General features: G+C 40.4%; 1 long non-coding RNA gene across 7 annotated transcripts in view; it reads left to right on the forward strand.

Moving 5' to 3' along the window:
- The window catches only part of LOC309637548, a 190,135-nt gene that overhangs the window by 154,708 nt on the left and 13,074 nt on the right, over positions 1–22,353 (forward strand). For 5 of the 7 annotated variants that reach the window (XR_014250626.1, XR_014250628.1, XR_014250629.1 and 2 more), the window contains 2 exons: positions 17,816–17,990; positions 19,167–19,344. This is a non-coding gene — a long non-coding RNA (uncharacterized lncRNA). Of the gene's footprint in view, positions 1–6,886; positions 6,969–17,815; positions 17,991–19,166; positions 19,345–22,353 lie in introns of all 7 variants that reach the window. The other 2 variants (XR_014250627.1, XR_014250631.1) reach the window with 1 other exon arrangement.

Genomic DNA, 22,353 nt, shown 5'->3' on the forward strand with positions numbered 1-22,353 from the left:
GTTATTTGTTGCTTTTCCCTTGCTGCTTTTAATATTTTTCTTTGTATTTAGTTTTTGATAGTTTGATTTATATGCATCTTGGTGTGTTTCTCCTTGGATTTATCCTGTATGGGACTCTCTGTGCTTCCTGGAATTGATTGACTCTTTCCTTTCCCATGTTAGGGAAGTTTTAGACTATAATCTCTTCAAATATTTTCTCAGACCCTTTCTTTTGCTCTTCTTCTTCTGGGACCACTATAATTTGAATGTTGGTTCATTTAATATTGTCCCAGCAGTCTCTGAGAGTGTCCTCAATTTTCATTCTTTTTTCTTTATTTTGCTCTGCAGCAGTTATTTCCACTATTTCATCTTCCAGGTCACTTATCCCTTCTTCTGCCTCAGTTATTCTGCTATTGATTCCTTCTAGAGTATTTTTAATTTCATTTATTATGGTGTTCATCATTGTTTGTTTGCTCTTTAGCTCTTCTAGTTCCTTGTTAAACGTTTCTTGTATTTTCTCCATTCTATATCTGAGATTTTGGATCATCTTTACTATCATTACTCTGAATTCTTTTTCAGGTAGACTGCCTATGTCCTCTTCATTTGTTTGGTCTGGTTGGACCTTGCTCCTTCATCTGATGCATATTTCTCTGTCTTCTCATTTTGTTTAACTTACTGTGTTTGGGGTCTCCTTTTCATAGGCTGCATGTTCGTAGTTCCCGTTGCTTTCTGTGTCTGCCTCCAGTGGCTAAGGTTGGTTCAGTGGGTTGTGTAGGCTTCCTGGTGGAGGGGATTGGTGCCTGTGTTCTGGTGCATGGGGCTGGATCTTGTCCTTCTGGTGGGCAGAGCCACGTCTGGTGGTGTGTTTTGGGGTGTCTGTGAACTTAGTATGACTTTAGGCAGCCTCTCTGCTACTGGGTGGGGCTGTGTTCCTGTCTTGCTAGTTGTTTGGCATGGGGCATCCAGCATTGGAGCATCCAGCACTGGAGCTTGCTTGCTGTTGGCTGGATTTGGGTCTTAGTGTTGAGATGGAGATCTCTGAGAGACCTCTTGCTGATTGATATTATGTGGGGCCGGGAGGTCTCTGGTGGTCCAATGTCCTGGACTTGGCTTTCCCACCTTGGAGTCTCAGGTCCAACACCCGGCCAGAGCACCAAGACCCTGTTAGCCACACAGCTCAGAAGAAAAGGAAGAAAAAAAAAAAAGGAACAGATAGAACCCCAAATCAAATGGTAAAAGCAAAATGAAACAGATAAAATGACACAAAGAAACATACACACACACTCATAAAGAGAAAAACAAACAAACAACAAAAACAAACAAAAAAAAACATGAATAGAGAGAACCCTAGGACAAATGGTAAAAGCAAACCTAAACAGACAGAATCACACAAAGGAACATACACAGACACACTCACAAAAAGAGAAAAAAGGAATAAATAAATAAATAAATAATTGTTTTTAAAAAAGGAAGAGAGCAACCAAACCAATAAATAAATCCACCAATGATAATAAGCACTAAAAACTAAACTAAGATAAACATAAAACCAAAAACAAATCAGACTCAGAGAGCAAACCCCAAGTCTCCAGTTGCTCCTGATGTCCACCACCTCAATTTTGGGAATATTCTGGTCTATTCAGGTATTCCACAGATGCAGGGTTTATCAAGTTGATTGTGGGAATTTAATCTGTTGCTCCTGAGGCTGCATGGAGAACTTTCCCTTTTTCTTCTTTGTTCGCACAGCTCCTGGAGTTCAGCTTTGGTTTTGGCCCTACCTCTGCATGTAGGCTGCCCTCAGGTGTCTGTTCCCCATCCAGACAGGAGGGGGTTAAAGCAGCAGCTGATTAGAGCTCACTCAGGCTGGGGAGAGGGAGGGATACTGTAGACATAATTGGAATGTGGGGCGAGCCTGTGGTGGCAGAGGCTGGCATGACGTTGCAACACCCTGAGGAGCGCCATGTGTTCTCCTGCAGAAGTTGTCCCTGGATCACGGAACTCTGGCAGCAGCATTCTGCACAGGCTCCGGGGCGGGGCGGAGGTGTGGATAGTGACCTGTGCTTGCACACAGGCCTCTTGGTGGCTGCGGCAGCAGCATTAGTGGTTCATGCCCGTCTCTGTGGTCCGAGCTGATAGCTGCAGCTCATGCCCGTCTCTGGAGCTCGTTTAGGCAGTGTTCTGAATCCCCTCTCCTCATGCACCCAGAAACAATGTTCTCTTGCCTCTCTGGCAAGTCCAGACTTTTTCCTGGACTCCTTCCTGGTTAGCTGTGGCGCACTAGCCCCCTTCCGGCTGTGTTCACGCAGCCAACCCCAGTCCTCTCCCTGGGATCTGACCTCTGAAGCCCGAGCCTCAGCTCCCGGCCCTCACCTGCCCTGGTGGGTGAGCAGACAAACCTCTCAGGCTGGTGAGTGCTGGTCGGCACTGATCCTCTGTGCAGGAAGCTCTCTGCTTTGCCCTCTGCACCCCTGTTGCTGCGCTCTCCTCCGTGGCTCTGAAGCTTCCCCCCCGCCCACCCCCCATCCCCGCCAGTGAAGGGCCTTCCTAGTGTGTGGAAACTTTTCCTCCTTCACAGCTCCCTCCCAGAGGTGTAGGTCCCATCCCTATTCTTTTGTCTCTGTTTTTTCCTTTTTTCTTTTGCCCTACCCAGGTATGTGGGGATTTTCTTGCCTTTTGGGAAGTCTGCGGTCTTCTGCCAGCATTCAGTAGGTGTTCTGTAGGAGTTGTTCCACATGTAGATGTATTTTTGATGTATTTGTGGGGAGGAAGGTGATCTCCATGTCTTACTCCTCTGCCATCTTGAAGGTCTCTCCCCTACTTATCTTTAAATTCCCACCCCAAGAGTGAGAAACCTGGCTCTCACCATCTGCCATACATTTACTTAATTGTTCAATTCCAGTTGACATATATGGAAGTTTCAGAATTGTAAAACCAAACCCACATGTGATATCACTTTATCAACTAGAGTATAGTGCTTTTGAACAGTTTCTTTTGCATTTAGTCTTACAGAGTTTACTCACTTCCAAAGTTAATTAGGCCATCATTTTTTCTTCCACTTCCTTCATCAAACTTGTTTTTTATTTTTGGAATACAATCAGTTCATTTTGTTATATTCTGCGTTCCACCTTAGGATTCCCCCCAGTCTCCTAAATGACTTCTAAAAATTTGCATATATTAAAGGTCACACTTTGTGTTGTAAAGTTCTATGGGTTTTTGACAAATGTATGATGTTATGTATACACAATTAGAGTATCAAAAAATCTTCACTGCTCTAAAAGATTAAGTGTGCTTCACCTATTTCACCCTTCCTTTCCTCTATCCAATGTCTTGGCAGCCATTGATCTCTATATTATCTCTATGGTTTTGCCTTTTCCAGAATATCATATAATGGAAATCATACAGCCTTTTCAGACTGCTTTCTTTCACTTAGCAATATGCATTTGAGATTCATCTTGTTTTCATGGCTTGATAGCTCATTCCTTTTTATTGCAGAATAATATTACATTGTATTGATGTACCTGAGTTTGCTTATCCATTTACCTGTTTAAGGACATCTTGCTTGTTCACAGTTTGTGGTGATTGTGAATAAGGTTTTTATAAATGATTGTGTGCAGGATCTTTGTGGACTTAAGTTTTCACATCATTTGGGCAAATAGCATCACTTGTTTTTCTTTCATATATCCAATATCCACCTTCTGCCAAAGCTTGCTAATTTTCCTTTTTATTGACTGAGTGTTGTATTATGAGAGGGTACTGTTATTAGTTCTGGCATGCAATGGTAAGCCCAAGTAGCTATTGTACCTGACTTATGGAGCACAGTCTAGTGGGGGACACATATTTTAGCAGATTAATCACACAAAGAAATTAAAAATTGCAACTATACCATCTTAACCAAACAACCAAAGTTAATATCACCAATAATTGGACAAATCAATTTCACGTGTCTCCTGATACAGTGTACTGGGAAGGGAAAACATTGGTTCTTTGGGATTTTGGCAAAAATTAAATAACTGAAATGTGACCATAACGGACATTAGAGAAACTCAAACTGAGGGTCATTTTACAAAATAACTGGTTTGTATTCTTAAAAAACATCAAGGTCACAATAGACAAAGACAAACTGAGGAATTATTCCAGATCAAAGGAGACAAAAACATTTGACAACTAAGTGTGATATGTGATCCTGGGTTGGACTTCGAATCAGAATTCTTTTTTTCTATAAAAAGGAAATTATCAGGAAATTGGATTGGTGAGGTATGAATAAAGTCTATAGATAATGGTATTACACTCATGTCAATTTCATAACTAACTTTTAACTGTGGTATGTAAGAAAAGATCTCAGGAAGCACACAAGTATTTAGGAGTAAAGTGGCATCATGTTTGCAAATTAAATGCATTATAAAAAGAAAAAATAACATCATATATGCATAGAGAGAAAATGATAAGAGGTGTGGAAAGCTTTAACATATAAAAGTCTACACAAATGAATAAAAATCACAAATGCAGTTACATTCTGAGAATGAGACAAACGTGATGCTTTGATAGAAAAATAGAAGGATTAGGTGAAAGAGGGGAAGGGAGAACATTTAAATCAGTATCAGTCAACAAATAATTATTGAACACTCACCATGTCCCAGGGACTGGCTCTGGGTGATGGGAGGATGATAGAGATGAAGAAAAACAGAGTTTCTGTCCTCTAGGAGTTTTCATGGTAGAGGGACATTAAACAATCTCAAATAAATTATGACAATAATTTCAGGAAGACCTGTTAGGGGTCTATTTGGTTCATTCAGGCTAGAAATGATTTTTCACCTGGACCACAGTACTGGTGGTGGGTTTTGAAGGAAATGAATTAATTCAGGAGAGATACTTAGCAAGTAAAAGAGTGAGAGAACATATTTGCAGGTTGAGGTAGGAGGATGGTGTCTAGATTTCCTGTCAGGATTCTGGATTTCCACCTTTCCGTGCCTCTCAAGTAGTCCATCATTAAAATGCAAACATGTTAATGCACAGAATTCAAGTTGAACTCTTTTTCTTTTGTTTGTTACATGTTCCACACAATTTTCAGGTAATTTAGATTGACATTTCTTAAGCACAATATTGGCTTAGTTGCTGTTGCATTAAACAGTCTGTGATGATGTTCTCCTATTTGTTAATTCAATTCCATCTTCTCTGTTTTTCTTAATGTCTTTGAATAAATAATCTACCCAAGTTTCGAAGCTGACATCATGCCCCTCATCACGTTCTCTCCCATTACCTACTTTAATCTGTTGGACTTCCTTGATCATTACTCCAGCTGCATCCTCCTTCATATCACTTCTTTTCTCTCCTTTCTACCATCAAACATTTCTCTTTAAATACCTATTTCAGGAGCTCTGCCTTAACTTTTCTCATCTTGCAAATGAAAGACGCTTAGAAAGTCTATATCTATCTTTGGAAATGCTTTCTTCTTTCAGAATTAATATAATCAAATTAAGATGACAAAAGGTTAGAAGAACCTAACTTTTGAATGGTTATTCTAGTACAAGCATAGGGTTGCAAGAGATCTTAAAATCATAGGAAATTAAAAACTCTTTAATTCAGCCCTCCATATGATAAGGAGATGCCCATCTCAAAGACTGTTATGTATATTTCCCAATTAAATGTCTCCAGGGGTGGGAAACTCACTACTCCCTGTGCCATTTTTTATATATCTCTGACTGTTTTAGAGACCTATTCCATATCAAGCTAAAATATACCTCATTATCAGTAAGGACAAGCTAAGCCATATTGAGCTAATGAGGAACCCCCAAATCTCCATGGCATCACACACGAAATTTCCTTTCTTGCTTATTCAAAAGCTGCACATCTGGGTGATTTTTTAGGGCAGCCCTCCTCCGTGTAGTGACTCAGGAATTTATTCTACATCCCTTCCTCCACAACAGCCTTGCTCGGGGAAGGAAGAGCATAGGGATCACATACCAGTTGTCAAATGCTTCAACAAGAAGTGACACAGCTCATATCTACTCCCAGAACCATTTATGTAGTTCTACTTAATTACAAGGCAGCTGGGAAATGGGGAGAGCACGTGACTATTCAGAGAGCAGTAAATATTCTCACCGCAGCTGGACTCTCTGATCACCAAATATCCCTTTGTTCCCTTTAACCACTCAGCACAGTTGCTCCATCCTCATGGAGGCTACGTAAAATTCCATCCAGTCACTGCACTGAGCTCAACATCCAGAATCTCTGGGGGATATGGCGTCGTATCCTCCTTCTCATATCCAATCATGGGTCCTTTTGTTAACCAAGAATTTAAAACAAGAGAAGCACACCCTTCTTGAAGAATGCAAATCTTATTCATTTTATTTCCTGCCTGTGTGGAATGGTGAGGGCCCATGGTGGCTTTAATTCTTGAAAAGTCCTAAGTTTAGACCAGGAACATATTGTTTGGCTAATACATCTTTTCTAATGCCTTTTAGGTTTCTTACCCTTCTGCTTCCAGTCATTTAAATGTGGCAGTAGCCATGCCCACCTTTCAATATTTCTCTCAATCCTTATTTCATTTTATTCTCACTCCAAAGGTTTATTTTCTTAATGGCGTTCTCTTGAGGATGTCAGGCTTTGGGTGAGGAAATGTCATTTCTATTGGTATTTTTAGAGGATACCTGTGACTGTAGTCAGTACGCAGTTTATTGATTGTGTGGTAGGAGTAAATGTGAGATCTAGTTAACTTTTGAAGTGGTTTACTCCATGTGAATGACACCCAGGATGCTCCTAGCCCCTACCTACCCCAGACAGAGGATGGTGCCTTGTTTCACTTATATTTGGGTGACACTAAATAATACAAGGTCCAAATCTCTAAGCTTAGAGGGTGGTAAACATTCCCCATGTTCCCATACCATTGAAGAATTTTGTTTTAACTTTCTAGGGGAAAAATTGAACTATGAAGATAGCAGAGGTGTGGGGAAGAGAGGATGGATTTCAGAGGCATTTAAAAGGTACACTCAACAGTAAGTAATGACTGAGGCGTGTTATGGTAGTATGGACAAACAAGGAAAATTCGAGAATTTCCATGTTAAGATGGCATATTGAACATATATAATTCCACTTGCTCCCTGAAATACGTTAAAAGGTATTGTAAAGATATTTTAAAAATAGATTGTAAATTCATAATATTTTGGAAACTGGAAGGCAGATAGACTGGAAAGAGGTAATTGCCTAAATGGACTTGAGAAAGTAAGATTCTAAGATCATGAAGGAAGAACTGAGAACATTGTGGTATGCATAGCAGAATCCCTATTTAATGAAAATTGAAATATCACTATAATTAGAATTTGGGGGAGGAGAAGCAGAAGGGTGAAGGAAGAGAGCTACAGTCTCAACTACCAAATAGCACATCAAGAGATGATCCCTAAAATATATTTTAAAGATATTAATTTATATAGAAAGAAAAAGATCTGTAAGTTTCAGAAGAGCTAAGAAAATCTAAAGTCATTGCATCTGGAGGGATATTTTTTATGTCTATTTATACCATCTGACTTTTAAAATTCAAACATATATTATTTTGCATATATTATTTTGAGAAACAATTATGATAAGTTTTCCTGATTTGAATCTTTTAAAGGTAAAAAGAACTATTAAAAGTGGAAGGCATTCAGGAGGATAACAGAGGCCAAATCTGTCCATTGACGGATGAGAAAATTGAGGCCTAAGATAATTGTGTCTAATCTTGCAGTTCTCCAAACACAGACACTGTCAGGAATGCAGTCTTTGTATGTCTAAATTAGTTTCTACTCCACATAAAAGTCTCAACCATTCTAGTAGGAAGGCAAGGATGTGGTCATGGCAATTCCACACCAGTGCAATGCTGACTTCTTGGCTTTGTGTCAAAATGGTAGATTAAACGTATTAAAAAAGCAAGGGAGACAGCATTGTCTCAATGATTAGCCATGGTAACTGTCAGGAATTAAACTGAAATCTGGATGCAGGAAAGGAGAATTATTTATGTATTTCAATGAGAGGGAAAGTGGAACACACTGTGGATAGGCTGAGGTGAAAGCATACTAATGGGAGTGACAGTAATGAGATCATATGTATTATGAGCACTGACAATTATACTCTTGTTACTAAAATACACAAAGGGAATGAACACAATTATGCAGCAGACACTATGGGACAATGAACTTATTAAACCATTTGCACTGTAGTCTATAAAAGTTTGCTGGTTGATTTTATGTGTTGATGAGAACAAAATGAAGCGTTTCCCCTCTTATGCCCTATAAAATTTGGGGAAACTAATATTTGAAGAAATTGGACTAGAAATGGGCCTTCAGTGGTCTTCCACTTCAGGGTTTTTTTTTTTTTTTTTTTACTGTGCTGCTTGGGGATTTTGAGTGAGGGGTGTAGAGGAAGGTGAAGAGTATTCCAGGCCCCTTTCAGCCTTCTTCAACCAGAGCAATGCTACCTTTATCTCTTTAGTAAGTAGGTTGTCCCTGTAATATTTTATATAACAACGTGATTCTATTGAAACAACAAAGTTTGGAATTCAGAAGTCTTTTTCAATTTGCTTGCTTTTGAGATGAGGCATCTGAGGCCTTAAGAATTTAAGTGGCTTGCCTAAGATCACACCGAGCTAGAATGAGAACTGAGTCCCTGACTCCTTGGTTCCTCCCGTGGCATTCCACTGCCACTTGTTCCATCACAAATGGATGTGCCGAGAGCACGCTTTGTGACAACAAACACTTGGAAGGACTTCGTCCAACATGGCGGACTTCTCTAGCACTGCAGAAACTGGCACTGCAGTTTAATTCCAAGACAGCAGACCAGCACTAATGACCTCCCAGAGATGATGCCCAGATGGGTTGAAAAGGGCCCTACAGACCAGACTGTGTTAATTCTTTTTTTTTTTTTTTTTGTTAATTCATTTTGATTGAAATGATTTACTTCAAGAACAATGGCTTGCAGTAAAAGCCAAAGTACAAAAGCACTTAAGAACTTACTATAATATATGCCAATTACTGTATACGTACCTTACATATAGTACTTATGGTTAATACATTCAGACCTAGAGAAATGGATCATTTATTTGGAACTGCACCCACCAGTCAAAAGAATATTTTCAGTTCATACACGATATGGCTTAATGTACGTAAGGAGATAAAAACAGAACAGTTAAACTCATGGACATTTGATCTCTGCAAACTGAAGTGAGTATGGTTTCTGGAAGCAGCAGTAATTTGAGATGGTAGAAAAGGTGGATAATCAACTCATTTTGACTCAGAAATGATAAACCTCCCAGTTACATTGCTGAAGCCAATATCTCTGCCTTGATGAGGGCCCCTGTGGATGGGGTCACTGGGCTTCCCTGCCAGCTGGCTTCCAGTGGGAGGTGCTGGCAGAAGACCAGATAGAGGGCAGGAAGAGAGAGAGGCTGGGGTATGCTACTTTAGCAGGACACCTCTGTCAGGAGACAAGACCTTCTAAGACTACAGTTTCCCTGAGGTACAAGTCTTCCTGGTGGTCTCTCCCCCCCTGGACTTTAGGAACATGCTTTCCTCCCCTGTACTGTCACCTGGTGGTTTCCCAGTCTCTGCACGGGGAACTTCTCTAGTTCCCGGGAACCTCATGGTCCTGAACCCTGCCCTCACGTAAGTTATCTCATCCTTAAAATCTTTTCGTTTGAGCCATCTGGGTTGAATTCTTTTCTAGATCATGCTCGATCTAGAGTGAAACTTCCAAAATGTGGTGAATTATAGCCACTCTACTGGCTTTCTAGAAGGACCACTTAAAGAGTGAGCCTCTTTGGATATATAAGATATGTAAATTCTTGTACATCTGATAAAGCTTTTTAAAAAAAAAAAAACTTTGGCACAGTTTTTCACATACAGCAAGCATGGTTAAAGAACATCTAGGGGTTTTGTATGATTTTTCATTTAGAGTTACGCCTTTCTGTGTCTGAGTATGGAGTGGCATGCCTTACTGTGTAATGGGAACCATATTAGACTAAGGACAGAGACCTGAGTTTCATTTCTTGCTGCCTGACTTCAGCACAGCCAGATGAACTCTCGGATCCACTTTGGTTTCTTTTTTTTTTTTTTTAAATCAGTGATAGGAGTCATTGGGCTGTCTATATCAGCTATACGGTTTCTGTGATACTGCACTTGTCTCTAAGTGCAAAAAATGTTCCTGTTCACATGTTTGCATGTTATTTGGCTTTGCTTTATATTTACAAACTGATTTCTAGGTGTAGATAGCAAGTCTCTCATGCAGGGAGAAAAGGAAAAGCTGACCAGCCTAGCATGGTATCACATGCTATGAATGCTCTTGGAAAATAGTGGCAGGGAGAGCATGGTACATATGCACATTCCTTTATTTTGCAAGTCTTTGGGGGCAGTGTTTAAATCACATAGCATTCAGTGCCTCTGGTAGCTGCAGATGAGATACCAAAACAGGTTCCCCTGGAAGCCCTTGGTTCATTGTCAGTCGTGCTCAGTGATGAAGACAATCTGTTTCCCTTCCCTGCCCCCCCCAACTCCCCCCCCCCTCCCCCCACCCAGGCTCTGTGATCCCCTCCTTCCCTCTGCAGTTATTTCCCAGGCACAGCTAGAGGGAGCTGCAGACTAAACTGCTTTCTCCTCTTGCATCTTTGCACGTGTCTGATGAGATCAGATTCAAACCAGGTTCTCTTCTCTGCAGAGCAAACTCAAATCACATCACAATAACTGTTACATGGGACAAGATTGGAAGTGTATTTACTGCGTCCCTTCGTGGACCTGCCACGCAGTCCCTGAGGCAGGAATACAAGAGAGCTGATGCACCAGAATTGCTTTCCAGGAGGAATCTTTCCCCTTTGGCTCTGTTTCCAGGCTGGTCTCTAGGAACATCTCAGACATTAAGAGGGGGAACGTGGGACTCATCCAGAACTCTGACCTTTGCCAACCTTTTGCTTTCAAATTGTATAAACCTGTAGGATTCCCATTTTTCCACACAGTAAGAGAAACCAGTCCCTGAGGAATTTCTGCTGTACACTACAAAGCTCTAGATTTTTGTTCATCTGTGCTGGTCACTTTAACTTCTTCTTTATCTATCTTTGTGCTTTACATTGCTACCGGATACCTAAGCAGTAATATTTTTTCCTTATAGCATATTAAAGCAAACTGAGCTATGCTGGGCTCTCTCTGAAATCCACACGGTGTCTCCCTTTCTCTGAAAGGAAAAAAAAAACAAAAGGTTTACCTAAACCTTTTTCTTTCCCCTTTATTCTCTTTTCACACAAACACTTTTTATTTATTCTTTTTTTATAATAAACATCTTTGTAGGTACTAAGGAAGCTTTGTTGTGAAATTCTCTTCTATAATAGTCTGTCCGAGGCAAAGTTTCAGCTTCCTCTCCTGATCTCTTGAGATCACTTTCCAAACAAGGGCTGCAAAGACACGGTGATGGGACATGTTGGTGAATGTGTTTGGGGGCTTTGGGGATCTGTCATACTAAGACTATGGAAATGTTGTGGCCTGTGTTTGAGAACTTGTGTCTCTCCTCTCACCCACTCTTCCATGAATGAGGGCAAGGGTGCATTTGGCATTTTCCCTGGTCTCTACTACAAAGCAACTAGTTCTTGGAGAGAACAGGATCAAGCGACAACTCTGCAGTCTCTGCTTTCTTATTATCAGGCAGGCTCATTCCTAACAGGATGGAACATACAACTGTGTCACATCCCACCACTTGGAGGAGATAAGGAAGAAGGCCAAGTGGCAACTGAGAGCACTCAACGGCCTGCCTGATTGCACCTGAGAGGTGGACCTGGATGTATTTCTCTTGACCATTCATGTGAGTATAATCTAAGCATACGAAGTGGGGATTAGGGAGCACATAGGTTCCTTTCCTGCCACCAGTGCCGAGGATAGTCCTTCTCATCCAAATGTGCATCAAAGCTGCTCTTGACTTTAGACAATAGGAAGTGTGTCGGGAGGTAACCCTGGGCTTGATCTGATCTGTACCCTAGTCATTTCTCATTCCCTTGGGGCTGAGTTAGGACAGTAGCTGCCTTGCTGGACCTCCATTGTGTTTGTCTGCCCAATATCCTTTTTAATTTAAAAAGGAGTATTCAATCTTCTTTATAAAGTGAGGGGGAAACACTTCAAGTCTTGAAGAGACTGCATGTCAGGATGCTTTCTGTCTCCTGGGCAAGGTGTCAACACACAAACCAAGCTCTCATGGGAGCTGGATCCCTGAAAAGTGACTCAAAAAAAAAAAGAATATAATTGATCCTGATTCTTCCCACTGGCCTGGCCAGAAAGAAAGTACGTATGAATTCCCACTCACCTGAATTTCCAGAGCTGCTCTGGACCAGGGCCTTTCCAAAATTTGGTCCTTCAACTTGCTCTTGGGTTCTTTGACCTACCAAACATCCTTCTGATGCGTTACCTCCTTTTTTTAAAGTTTCTGCAAGTCAATTTTTGTTGCTTACCATCCCCCTCCAACTCTAGCTGTTCTAATCTTCCTTTTTTCTATTTTTTTAAAGTCTGCCTTGCATATTGCTTTCAGAATAATCTCCCTACCCCATAGCTGATAGGTCCCTGCTCACACCCTCAGTGCTTCTAGGTCTTCACTGGTCTGTGTCTTAATCCCTCAGCCTGGCTTTTAACATTTTCCACACACTGTCTACACCTTCCTTCAAAGGAAGACATGCTCAAAGAGTCAAATGATAAGGGAAGTAATCAGAATAGGGGCTAGAGAAATAACACAGGAGAACTGGTGATTTACATGAATGTAAAAATAATAAGATGTAAAGTCCTTTCCTTCTCTAACCTTCTATGCTTCAAATCTTGTCCCAACTTGATTTTTCTTACTGGCATGCATTGGGAATATAGCAGCTAGGGGGAGAGATGTGTGTGTGTGTGTGTGTGTACCAATCTTTGGGCCTCCCCCACAGTAAAGATGTTTCTCTATGAAAATCTAAGCTTTATGTGTACTACACATCTATGAAAAAGTACACCATGAAAATTAGTGTGTAAATAGAGGGGGTACAGATATATTTACCGTGAGCCCCATTAATTCTGCCATTTGACAATTCTTTGGTATCTTCAAGCTTCCTGTCCCAATCCTACTTTCATTATATCTCAGGGATTTTGCTTGGCTGTTTCGAATCTCAAGTTTTATGCTCCTTTCTCTCTTTTTTCTTTATCTATGTATTCTATGCTTTCACATTCCGTTGATCCAAGACATGTTCAGGGAGTGAGTTGGTCTGATGGAGGAGGCCAGGAGAGATCCACTGTTTGCTTGGATGAAAAGCCGGTTTAAGTGTTTCTGGCATGTGCTGTTGAGCTGGTAATACCATTCTTCAAGGAAAATAGATGCTTGGAAATTTTGGTGTCTAACTTTGGCTTCTTTTTATAATGGCTCGATGTTAAGATTCACGCTAAAGCAGTTGCTTTCCAGGTTTTATTTTATTTTATTTGATCACCTTTTCACCTCCTCTTTTCCCATTTAACTATCATTCCTGGATCTGGAAAATCATTAAAAAGGTTATCTTTACATTAAGGGAGTAAAATGCATTAGTTGAATTTGAGGTGTTTTCATAAGAAAACTGTCATTCACAATGATGGACAGAAAGTGTATTTCTCTTAAATCAGTTTCTGCCTCACTTTCACCTTGTCCTTTTCATTTTCTTCAACCCTCTCATGCCTGGCAGGGCCTTCAATTTCTGTAAAGGAATGTCTCTGCATTGTTTGCAATGGTACCTTTTTAACATTCTCCACCGCGTGTAAAAACATCTAAATTTACTTTTTTTTTTTCAAGTTGTCAAGTTGCATGGTCTATTAACTAAAGACGTTAGTACCGATTTGTCTTCCCTGGGTGCTTGCACATGAAGTCTGGCTTACATTCAAAGCCATGTCAACAGATCTTGGTGTTGAATGACCCATGCTATCCAATGCCATGTAAGGCATGTAAAATTTCTATTTCCTTTTAGTAGACGTGTGAAGTCATTGGGGTTTACTCATTCATTCATTCACTCGTTAAACAAATATCTGTTAAATGTCTACTGTATGTCAAATACTGTGATAGATATTGGGTATATAATTGGTGAGCACAGTAAGGAACAGTTTTTGCCCTCCTTGAACTTGATGGGAGAATATTAGTCAAATAATCATGTATTAGTCATCTATTTCCGTATAAAAATTATCCCCAAATCCACCAGTTTAAAACAACAAACGTGTATCTTCTTGGTCAGTTTCTAAGGATCATGGGATTGGGGGTAGCAGGAAACTTAGCCTGGTGGTTCTGGCTCAGAGTCTCTTATGAGGTTGTGGTCAAGCTGTTGGTCAGGGCTGCAGTCTCTGAAGATTTGACAGGCACTGGAGCAGGCACGTCCAAGCTTGCTCACCTGGCTCTGAGCAGGAGACTTCAGTTCCTCACCACGGTACCCTTTCCATAGGGCTGCTCGTGATAGGGCTTCCCCCGGAGCAAGCGATGAGAGAAAGAGAGAGAAGCCAAAATGGAATTGACAGTCTTTGAAAAGCAAATCTCAGCAGTGACTTCCGCCACTGTCACACAAATCAACCCTGGAACAGTGTGAGAGGGGACCATACAACTCCAAGGAGGCAGGGATCATTGGGTGCCATCTTGGAAGCTGGCTCCAGAAAAACACATACACATGAAAATAAATCTAAAATATAGTAAGTGTTGTAAAGGAGAACTTGTGTGTGTCTGTGTATGAGCAGGATAGGAGGATTTGACCTGTTAGATCAGAAAGCCTTCCCTAAAAATGTAAGAAATAAGCTGAAATTTGAAGGGTGAGTAGGTGTTAACTAGGAGAAGATGATAGGGAAGAGGACCTCGCTTGTTCAAGGGCACTGTGAAGAGAGGGCGCATAATGCTGTCAAAGGACCGAGAAAAAGCCAGAGTGTAAGGAATGAAGAGGAGAAAGAGGAGTGGTCCCGCTGAGGCTGGGGAGATGGAGGAGCCATCCTCTGCGGGACCCTCAGGCCGTGTATCATGGTGGCCTTCATTCTAATTACTGCAGTGGAAGGGGCTTAAGCAGAGGAATCACCTAGTAAGACTGATAACTTTTTTTTTCCTTTGGGTGTTTAATTAATTGGTTTTTTATTGTGGTAAAATATATATAATGAAAGCTACCTTTTCAACCATTTCACGTGTACAATTCAGAGGCATTAATTATACTCCCAGTGTTGTGAAACCATTACCAGTCTCTATTTCCAAAAATTTTTATCACCCCAAGCATTAAGCAATAGTTCCCCACTTTCCACACCCCCAGTCCCTATAACCTCTAATTTACTTTCTTTTAGAATCTTCCTATTCTAGATATTTCATATAAGTGAAACCACACAATATTTGTGCTTTGGTGTCTATCTTATGTCACTTAGTACAATGTTTTCAATGTTCATACATATTGTATCATGTATCAGAATTTCATTCCTTTTTATGGCGGAATAATATTTCATTGTATGGACAGACCACATTTTGTCTATTCATTCATGTGCTGATAGACACTTGGGTTGGCTATTGTGAATGACGCTGCACTGAACTTTGGTGTATGAGAATTTGTTTGAGTCCCTGCTTTCAGTTTTTTAGGGTATATACCTAGGAGTGGGATTGCTGGACCACATGGCAGTTCTATGATGAGTTTTTTGAGGAAAAGCTGGTTTCCACAGCAGTCAGGCTGGTTGTTTGAAAAGATTACTCTGGCTACAGGGTGGAGACCTGCTGAATGCAGTTAGTAGATGCCAGTGGATACATGAGGAGGGTCAGATGATTTGGTGGGATGGAATTCACCTTTTTGAATATGAAATATGTATCACGAAGCACTAAAGGATGTACAACCAAGAACCATGTATCATGGTCAAAAGACCCCTGAGTATGACACGTATAAATATGCATTTGAGTCTTGGCTGAATCACGCAATAACTGGGTAACTGACTGACAGCCTGAGCTGCTATTCTAGGCCTTGGCTTTCCTGTAAACAAGCCTAATGGCTTATATTAATTCACTGTAGTCATTAGGAGCCTGTGATAGAAATGTAAATGGCTGGGGGAAATTTAATCCTTTTAGACAAAGAATCTGTGCTCTGAAGGATCCTTAAGTTCAAAGGTTTTATGTGACCACATGCAGACCACAAGTTTTGCTTTGTTACTGCATATTTCAATGTGATAGATGACTTTGAACTTAAAGGAAAATTCAAGAATGTCTTTTGGGGGAAAAAACATGTTTATGTGGTCTGCACCGTTACCTTTGTTTCTGTCTGTCTTAATATGGCAGGTAGTTGTAGCCATTTTGAAAATCTCTTCTTTAAAGGGTGAGGTAATTGTCATATATGTCTTTGTATCTTAATTCACCGTCTCAGGCTTAGAAAGCATTTGGTAAATATTCGTTGAATATATGAGTAGATATGATAATGTTGAAAAAGGCCAAATGTTCTACCGCTAACTTAAGAAACTTCAGCTTTCCTTTGTAAATTTGGTATGGGAATAAGGGTAATGCTGCAATAAAAATCTTGCATTTTTGGAGACTATTAGTCAGAGTATTCTACGAATTGCCTAGAGTGCAGACAGGTCTTCTGTCTTTTCTCCTCCCTAGAAGATATCAGCAATAATGTGCTGACTTAGCTGTCATGAAATTGTCTTACCATAAAGGAGCTGTATTTTTATTTAATGAGGTTGAGGCCATAGACCATCTTACATTTCTTTATTTCTTCTTTCTTCTTTGGAAAAACACGGAAATAAAGTTAGCATTTTATGAATTACAGTCTTTCTGTACGAGAAGGGTTACGCTTGTTCACAAGTATGAATGTATGCTTGCTTGGGCCTCTATAACCAGGAATATATATTTTCAAACTTTTTGCTCTGCATTTGGTCACTGAGCCAACTGCGAATCCGAAGTCATGCTCTTGGCTTCACTTGCTCTGTTTTCAAATCAGTCCCTCAGCATGGGGTAGGGGGAGGGAATGACAAGTACTGGAGAAACTCTACCGTGTAAGACTAGGAACCCATTCGTGTCTCTGAGAGAGAGGATCAGCTACAGGAGTTTTTACCTCCTTCAGGCCGAGATATATTTATCACAGGGATTTTTGGATAATAGGCTACAATTACACTGTTTTAAACCCTGGACCACCCTAGCTCTATCTCCTTCTACTTTCTTTTGTAAGCTGGAGGCAGAAAAGGACTTCTACCTTCGCGAAGAAATCATATTGTGAAATGAAGCCACCTTATCAGAAGATTTGTGTATTTCTGAAGAAGTAGAACCTCTCACTCAGGGGCATTTTACGGGGATGTTGTTGGCACAGATGCTGATGCGGGCCCCTTGCTAAGTCTTTTTGTCATAAAGTTTCACAAGGCGGGCTGGCCTTCTTTAGGCTGTACCTTTGTGTGGTTTCGGGGTTAGATCTCATACAAGTTCAGAGCTGTTGACAGGAATGCCAGCACTTCTTCAGAGTTGATGAAAAATGTAATGAAGTCTTATTAAAACGTGTACTCTATACATACATACAAAATTAATATAGTAACTCTGTACATATATATTTGCAGGGGAGATATTACTTAATGCTTATGTGCTTTGTTTATGAATTACTAAAAGCCTGTCATTTTTATAATTAAAATGTCATGATACACTAAGTATATGTGCATGTGGCTATACTTTTTGAAACAAACCTTGGCATGCACTTTGTGACTGCTCAGAATATATTAGTAGATATGGGATCCAGTGAACAAATATTTGAAATCACTCTGAAGTATTCAGGACTTTTGAGCCCTGCCAATTATGTATGCGAATGTTTTGTTAGTCTCAGTTTAAGTTTCAGGGATAAAGGATGATTTCTTTCTTCTTCTTTTTTTTTTTCCTCCAGTGGTTAAATTGTGCGTTGGGAGAAAAGTTGTTACCTTTTCTATTTGTTGGAATGAAAACCCTTGAAGCTTAAAGGGGGTCTTTAAAGACTGAAAGTTGCTGACGGGCTTTGCAAACTCTGATCTAGTCACAGAGCAGCCCTTCCACATTCTACTTGTTCCCGACTGCATGTTAAGGTAGGTTGTATGATGGTACCAATAACAGGGTTCGTAACTAGCAGAGGATGAACTAGCTTTACACAGGAGGCAAGCTGAGGCAGATCCTGGAGGCCCATCATGCACTCTGCGGCTCAGGAGAATGGGAGCTGATGAGATTCACAAGGAATAAAATTTTGTGGCTGAACAGCCAAGCTCCCTGTCAAGCACAATGTAAAGCAAAGCACCAAATCTGTCACCAAAGGCATCAGTGAGTTTCCAGTGAAGTGAGTGCAAACTAGTAAATACTCAGGAGTCTGATGACTCCAAGTGCCATGTGAAGCCCATTCAGGAGTCATGGTTTATAGGAGCAAAACCTCCTTCTCCCTCCAGGATAATGACCCTCAGAAGCCGTGATGAGAATTAAATTTCAATTTGTTTCATTTTGCAACTAACAGTCCAGTGCTGTTTGTGGCATGAATGGGATATCTGTTGCCCCAGTAAATTCAAGTTTACAATATTAGAAACCTTACCCAGATGAAGAAAAGCTTTTCTATACTGAACCACATTACCTGTGTAGATAGATTACTGATGGTACAAGCAAGCTGATTTTTAACATATTGGAACACATGTACATGTAAATAAAAAATCAGTACAGATTTCTATACTTTGGAACTCAGAAACTGGTATCATTTTACTCAAAATCCAAAATTATTTTTCAAAGAAAATTCTCATCAGCAAACAGAAATTAGCCAACATGTTGGAAGTACACATTCTTTAAGAAGGAGGAAAGAAAAGACTTTCATATATGCACTAACATTTCATTTGAAATAGTAGGTATTTTTCTCTTTTGTTAGTTTTACCTTCCTTATGACTGGAGTTGGGCTTGGGGCTTAATTATCCTCCTCACTCAGCCTGGTGAGTGTATTTGTGAGTGAGTGAGTTGGGGTGGGCTGAAGATGACCTTCAGAGTTGAGAATTATGAAGAAAAAGAGGGATCCTGGGAGAGTGAAAAGAGCCTGTGCTTTGCAGTGGCTGTTCCAGGTATCTGTTGCTATGTAACAAATCCCTTCAAAGCTGAGTGGCTAAAACATACAACAGTCAATTAGTTTGCTGACAAATCTGCAGTTTGGACAGGGCTCAGAGAGAACAACTTACTTCTGCTCAGATGGGATGACTTGAGTTGCTAGAAGTATCTCTCTCTCCATGTTGTTTCAGGCCTTCTCTGCATCATCTCTCTGTGTGGTGCCTCGGCCTGGTGGCTCAGGTCTCCAAGGGTGAGTGTTCTGGAGAGAAGGTAGAAGCTGCAGGGCCTTCCATGACCCAGCCTTGGATGCTACTCTGCGTCTCTTCTGCTGAATCCAACAGGCTTCTGTCACAGCCACTGACTAACGTGGTAAGGATAGATTTCAATCAGCAGTAACTATTTCAGTAGGGAAACGAGCCCAGTGTGGACTGAACTCAACTTCAATTTGTACAGAGGTGAGTGGTTGTTGTAAAGGGAGAGCAAAGGAATAAAGGGGGGGATGAGCTGGGTCTAAATAGCGTCAGGGAAGTGAAACATTATATACAGCGGAAAGCAGCGCTTGGTTCATGTGACACCCATCTGGGTTTGCTAACTAAAGCTTATGGAAATTAGACTCCTCCCCTTTTATAGAGGCTGGGATTCAGAGACCCTGTCTTCAGGCGCTGGCTGGAACAGTCAATTTTTTTGGCAACCTTGAGTTTTCTCAGGCAGGAACTTTAAGGCGGATGAGAATCATCCTAGGATGTGGCCTGGAGCTGTTAGAAACTGTGTCAGCGTTCTGCTCAAGGCTTTAGTAGGTCAGGGTTGAGGCCTAGTCGAGAAGGGGCTCAGAGGAGCCCTGCGTGAGACTGATGATGGAGAGCATCTTTCTCATTAGACAGGACCAACTTTTAGAAGAGAAGCACGGAAGGCTGTGACTACCAGGGGTGCAGATTCCTGGGGGGCCACATACAAGTTTACCACAGGAGTTAAAACAAGACTTCTGGATTCAAAGCTGGCTCAGGTCTTTTAGGCCATGTGAACTTAGATGAATTACTTCCTGCTGAAGCTTGGTTTCCTTGTTGGCAAGATGGGAGATAACAGTCCTAGCTACATCATAGAAAGTTATGGGGATTAAATGAGATAGATAGTGCTTGGTACGTAGTAAGCAAAGTGCTCAAAGTTAATTCTCATTATTGTCACCGTCATAATATCAGTGACTTGGTAATTTACATGATAATATGAATTCTTAGGGACAAAAGGTTTTCTTTGTCATGAAGACCACTGAAAATTGTAAGCATCCTTGTCTTCTCTGAATAGAATCCAGGTTCAAATAGCTATATATATAGTCTCCATTTCTGCCCTCTCATACTTAGCATACAGGAGAATATTGAGAGAATATTTCTGCCATCAGGTAAACTAGAGTGAGGTCATCCACTGTGTCCAGAACTCAGGTTAGATCACAACTGGACTCCTTCCTGGTTGTACGGTTGAACTTTAAAGGGATTATTTCAAGCGAAGGCAAAATTCACACCTGTGCCCTTTGCCTAAACACTACAGCATCCATGGGCACATATTTTTCTGCTCTTCTTAGAGACTGATATTGTGTTTTGGACATTTCATAAGGAGGATCCACTGTTTACAACAGGACAATTATTGTGTATCATGTAACATATCGAACAGAGTCAATGTGACTTCACAGCAAGAGAGCTCAGTGTGGTCTGGACTGTTGTGAACACATACTTGATGGTGAGAACAATCAGATCTTAAGTGGTTCATTAATCAGAATTCAGCAATGCTCTGGCCATAAACAAGTGTTCCTTGATTGCATCAGCTCTGAGGACCCAGCAACTAAACCAAAGTGACTGTGGATGGAAAGTTTTTAGGCAACATATATCAATTTAAATGTGAATTACTCGTCTATGGTCAATAACATAATATACACTCACTGCAAAATCACCTCTGTGGAAGAAAGTTCAACTAATAATCAAGTTAAGGAAAAAGGGAATTTTATTCGAGCCAAACTGAGGATTATGATCCAGGAGACAGACTCTCAGAAAGTTCTGAGAACTGTTCCACGTGTTAGAAGTCAAAGGCACAGTCATAAACATTTTTGAGACAAAGGATTGTACATCAAAATGACACACTGATATTTTACCTAAAGTCCACCAAGGATACATATAATCCAGGTAAGCAGGTACAAAGTGAGTAGCAACTCACCACGATCCCTTACAGAGTTGGGAAAGAATGCTATTCTTTTAAGAAGTTACATTGCTTGCTTCAGAAGAAAGGAAAAAAAGAAAATATATCTTTACGGTCCAGCAGGCAATCCCATCTTTGAGAAGGTCTGGTTAATGTGTGATGCAGATGTACACTGAACACTAGGGAGAGAGGGAGGTGGCCGAAATGGACACAGAAAGAGAATTTTACGTTTAAATTTTCTTGTCCTGCCTTAAAATAAAAATTTTATTTCATCACCTCCAAGCAAGGAAGAATATGTCAAGAGCAGAAAATATGAACACATTTATGTTAAAGGTAGATGACTTCTGTAAAACTGACTTGCGTCATGGATGACTTTCACCTAGAAACTTGCTGATTCTAGGTCACTTCTGAAAATGAGAATTTAGGAAATGCTACTTTCGATATCAAAAACTATTGGTAAATATTTCTTATATTCTCCTCCTCTCACCTGCTAAATACCCATTTTGTAAAGCATTTCAAGATTTTGCATTTACCCAAGAACATAGGATAAAACTAAAACAAACTGAGCTCCTAAAGTATTGTCTTAAAAGACAGTTGATCGCAATATTTGTGTTGACTTTACTGAGATACCTCCTTTTCTTTTACAGAAAATATAAACTCGGTTTGGCATTAATACCAATTATCTTTATTTAAGTCCACATTTTTCCCACAGCTGAGGTGCCGAAGGCCTATTGAAGTTGTAAATGAAGTGCCTAAGTCCCAGAGGCACCCTGAGTTATAAAGACTTTGAAATAAGAAGTCTGTGAATAATTCAAAGGTGTGGGTCCTCTAGTGGGGGGATTATTTCCCTTCGCACTACACAATAAAAAATTTAGTGTGCTTTATCTTGAAGGTAGGCGGACTAATAGACTGGAACCAAATGTGGGCCATTGGGTTTGTTCTAAGGCTTTTATCAGTTCAAATGGAGAAAGATGAAGAGGTTGTGCTTCATATTTTTGATAAATCACACACAAGTAAGTCTGCTTGGAATATGCAGTAATGCTGCTACTATCATTTTGTTTTTAAAATTAGGAAATAATTTTAAAAACAAAATGTGCTGGTTGTAATTAAAGATGAAATCTTTCCTTATACGCAAACAAAATGATTGACAGTTCACTCATCTGGGGGGGGAGTCCGAATAATTGCTCTGCTGTGAAC

This window comes from Balaenoptera physalus (genome assembly GCF_965194825.1).
Source record: "Balaenoptera physalus genome assembly, chromosome: 11".
In the NCBI taxonomy this organism is placed as follows: domain Eukaryota; kingdom Metazoa; phylum Chordata; class Mammalia; order Artiodactyla; family Balaenopteridae; genus Balaenoptera; species Balaenoptera physalus.